This window comes from Aplysia californica, unplaced genomic scaffold (genome assembly GCF_000002075.1).
Source record: "Aplysia californica isolate F4 #8 unplaced genomic scaffold, AplCal3.0 scaffold00521, whole genome shotgun sequence".
NCBI classification, from domain to species: domain Eukaryota; kingdom Metazoa; phylum Mollusca; class Gastropoda; order Aplysiida; family Aplysiidae; genus Aplysia; species Aplysia californica.
In genome coordinates this window covers 174,875-179,637 of record NW_004797791.1, presented here as the reverse complement: position 1 = coordinate 179,637, position 4,763 = coordinate 174,875, and positions in this window count along the sequence as shown.

The window sequence follows — 4,763 nt, the reverse complement described above, 5'->3', positions numbered from 1 at the left end:
CAGAGGATGAAAGAGTAAAAGTAAGTAAACTGGTTGCTGGCTTTTAAAAAACAGGTTTCTGTTTCTGGGAGCTTTACGCAATAGAACATGAAACTTTTGGCGCGACACGACACCGCACGACCGAGCACCGTGTGAGAACCGCCCCACGCCCACAGCAGCGGCTCTCGTGGCCTACAGGTTAAGGTGTTCACATTTCATTCAACAGGTCCCGGTATTGAATCCGGATAGCGACGCAAATTTTTCTTCTCCAAATTTTCCTGCTCTCTAACAATGTTCTGTCGTCTGCTTTCGCCTCCACTTTCTGCCCCCACCCGCTCACCTCCTTTGTCCCCTCCTCTGGGCTTCTGACTTTTTCTGCAGCCTTTCTACTGCTACTCCTTGGCTCCTTTTTACAGCTGTCTTTCAGCAATACCCCTGATCTTATGGTAGGAAAGATCTACACATAGCCTTCTCCGATAAAGGCGAAAAATCTCGGAGGTTTCATGGGCAAGTTGCGCACGTTAAAGATCCGTTGGTGGTCCAAAATCGATAAGAGTAGGCTTTGGCGCCACCCGTGCAAAACTCAAAATTTCCTACCAACTGAAAAAGTTTAATGTGTCCCGCGCGCTCATATGACCTTATGTAGTTGCGAACGCCGTATAACACCTAAATAAAAAAAGGGGGTGACGTGGGAAATGGTCGTTAGAACATACAGTTGTCTTGGACAGGTGGCCGCTAGAGTATGTTTGACTATGAAATACATTACTAGCAGTGCAGGTTGTTGGCTTCTTGTATTTTTTTCTTTCTATTTCTGGGCGCTTTACGCAATAGAACATGAGACTTTTGGTGTGACACGACACCGCACCACGGAGCACCGTGTGAGAACCGCACCACGCCCACATCGCACTATAGTACGGTCCAAAATTCGTGGCGCAACTTATCCTTAATATCTCTTTAACGGATGAATCACTGTCACCCATGCTTTGCACTGCAGTTTGTATCAACTTGTCTTAACTTAATCAGATTTGTATTTTCCCACAACAATTGAGGCTATATTAAAAAACCTTTCTTCCTTAATTTATACAAAACATTTTAAATCTCCACCACGCGTAAAATGGGATTGTTCACAGCTCTTCCCGCTTCTCATGCACATTTTGTTTACCATCATGCTAATGTGCAAAGGGCCTAACTCATTTTGGGTGATTTTACAATGGACAGAAAAAAGACTTCTTCATATCCTTCCTAGTCACACTTTTACTACAATTGTGTTCACATTCAACATTGAAAAGCATTATTTAACTGTTTATTTCATCAATTCATCTCTTGATTATTGGCCTTTGTAGATATTTTTAAAAACGACTTCGGCATTTAGCATCTAAGCAAATGAGTTAGGCGCTATGTTTCCGATGAGTTAGACCTTTTGTTTTCATACATCTGCGCTGGGAGGGGGGTTTTTGGTGTGAATTAGGCATTTTGTTTTCCTTCTGTGGAGTCAGTAAATTTCTTGAAATAATTAGAATTTTATTTTTGCATACATTTTATTTATACAATGTGTAGCTCTTCTTTCAGTGAAGCAGAGGCACAAAGCAGACATGGGGGGGGGCTCTCGTGGCCTAGAGGTTAAGGTGTTGGCCTCTCACTCAAAAGGTCCCGGGTTCGAATCCGGGTAGCGACCGAAAAAAAATTTCTTCTCTAAATTTGTCTCCTTTCACCTCATTTCCTACTCTCTAGCAATGTTCTGTCGTCTGCTTTCGTCTCCTCTTTCTGCCCTTACCCGGTCACCTCCTTTGCCCCTTCCTCTGGGCTCCTGATTCTTTCTGCAGCCTTTCTACTGCTACTCCTTCGCTTCTTCTTACTGCAGTCTTTCAGCCACACCCCTGATCTTCTGGTAGGAAAGATCTACACCTAGCCTTCTCGGACAAGGGCGAAACATCTCGGAGGGCCTGTGTGCAAGTTGCGCACGTTAAAGATCCCTTGGTGGTCTAAAATCGATAAGAGTAGGCTTCGGCCGCCACCCGGGCAAAATTCAAAATTTCCTATCAACTGAAAATATTAGGTGTGTCCCGCGCGCTCATATGACCTTATGCAGTTGCGAGCGCCGTAAACCACTCTACTATTTAAAAAAAAAAAAAAAAAAAGCAGACATGTGTTTCTTCTGCCTAAATCTGGTAAATATTATAATTTGAATCTTTCTGATTTAAAGGTTTTAAAACTTTTAACTGATTGCATGGTGGATAAAAATCCCTACCAATGCAATGACTTAAAATCCATTTTGTAGCTTACACGTGTACATTTTTACAATACTTATTAGCTTTGAAGTTCCAATGTGTATAGATGGTGAACGACAAAGAACACACTCTCTCCTCTCTCCCTATCTCTCTCTCTCTCTCTCTCTCTCTCTCTCTCTCTCTTCCTCTCTTTCTCTCTGTCTCCCTCCCCCTCTCTCTCCCTCTCTCTCATCCATTCATACAATACTGACCACCAGACTGACCACTGTACACAATCAATTCAACGCACCAAAACACACTTAAAACAGAGAGCACCGTCAAATATTTGAAAACGCTGTATGACACGTTGAATTAGCTACAATTATCAAGTTAACACCCCCCCCCCCCCCCCCAAACCTCTCTGTGGCTCTCTGCCCCCCTCTCTCTCTCTCTCTCTCTCTCTCTCTCTCTCTCTCTCTCTCTCTCTCTCTGGCTCTCTGTTCTTCTCTCTGTCTGTCTCTCTCTGTCTCTCTCTGTCTGTCTCTGTCTGTCTCTGTCTGTCTTTGTCTCTCTGTCTCTGTCTCTCTCTGCCCCCCCCCTCTCTCTCTCTCTCTCTCTCTCTCTCTCTCTCTCTCTCTCTCTTCTGTCTCTCCAACATACACTCTCGTTTCCATTTGGCTCTCTCTCTCTCTCTCTCTCTCTCTCTCTCTCTCTCTCTCTCTCTCTCTCTCTCTCTTCTGTCTCTCCAACATACACTCTCGTTTCCATTTGTCTCAAAATGTTCAACATCGTGGTACTCTAGAGCAAATTCACTATAAATGGGGAGATTATCTATAACATTTTCTTTTTTGAACTAGCCTCCACTTGCGGAAATGTTGGACCCCATTTCAAATCATTTGCCCAGGGTAGATATCTTAACCCTTTAAGACTGTGGACGGTAATATTTCCTACATGTCTATCAGGCCAGATTAAGGAAATCCTTTGCCCATCCAGCTCGGTAAATTCATTAGAGCTGATTTCCAAGAGCATGTATGGCGCTGGGGGCTTTTTGCAGTTTTCTTGACACTGGTTAGATCATGAGGTACATATGTATGTCGCAGTGTGGGTTTTCCCTATCTTAGAGAGTATACATTGTCATGTTCCATTTATGTATGGCCCTGTGACAGAAACTTGGCTAGGAAAAAAATGCTCGTTAGAAAACATTATATTTTTGTTTTTATAACCACATTTATCACCCAATATTACTTAATCCTCTGAGTGAGAACTATCTTAAAATGCTCGTATTGCAAGTAAGCAAAATGATCAGTTGAGATGTCGCCATTTGTTTCATCTGAACATAACAGAATCCTGCTTGGGTGCCCTATATCATAAAAAGAGAGATTGTGCAATTGAAGCTTCGTCCGCTTATCACGGCATTTGCAGTTACATCAGGACATAAAAGTACACGCTGCTTGTCCGTCATCCACACAGACGTGGTGTCAGATATTCTTGCCTTGTCCATCATCCACACAGACGTGGTGTCAGATATTCTTGCCTTGTCCATCATCCACACAGACGTGGTGTCAGATATTCTTGCCTTGTCCATCATCCACACAGACGTGGTGTCAGATATTCTTGCCTTGTCCATCATCCACACAGACGTGGTGTCATATATTCTTGCCTTGTCCATCATCCACACAGACGTGGTGTCAGATATTCTTGCCTTGTCAGCATCTGTCTCCTGTCAAGCTCTGTGGACTCCAGCATTGTGAGCTCGTTGTTCCAAAGAAGGTACAGTTCCTGGCTTTTCCCTGAGACATATTTCACAGTGATCATTTCTGATCGTATATACGGAGATGGTGTAGTTAAGGTTTGCTGAACATTGTCAGTCCACTTGCTCTGATATTTTCTTTGCCTGCATGTGTGTAGTTATCTTCAAATCTATCAGAAACTTTCGTTCCAAGACAGACAAACTTCTTGTCCGTGTATGTATCTGAGTTCCTGCAGTAGTGGCAGTCCACTGACGGCAGATTCTTGGAGAAGTCTTACAAGACATTCGAGGAACATGGTTCCAATTGTGCATGGCTCTGGAGTGGGGGGGGGGGCAAGATTTTATTTGTCCATGTTCCTAAAGTTCTACGCCAAAGTATAAATGTTTGGCCAAAAATGCTATTGCAGACCAGAACCCAACTGCCAGCTGCAGTTTAAAAAAACCTAATTCAGGCAAACTTCCCTTCTTGGACAACCAGGCTGTCATGTTTGATTGATGCTTGGATGGCAAAACTAATCCCTAAACAACACAATGGAATGTTCTAGAATGTTTCGAAAAAAAGAAACCCTCTCACTTCCTGTTACCAAGAATATGTGTCGCCGCAGACTGGACTTTGCACACACGGTGTATGCACAAGTGGACACGTTTCTCTCTGTCTTGCTTTTCTCAGGCCTGATACGAGACACACAATCCTCGCTTTTGAACTTTTTGTTCTTACGAAGACTAATTACTTAGTTATCTCGGACTCGCAACCGTAAGGTCGTGGGTTCGAATCCAGTCAGGGACCCGACGCTGTGTCCTTGGGAAAGGCACTTTACACGAATTTT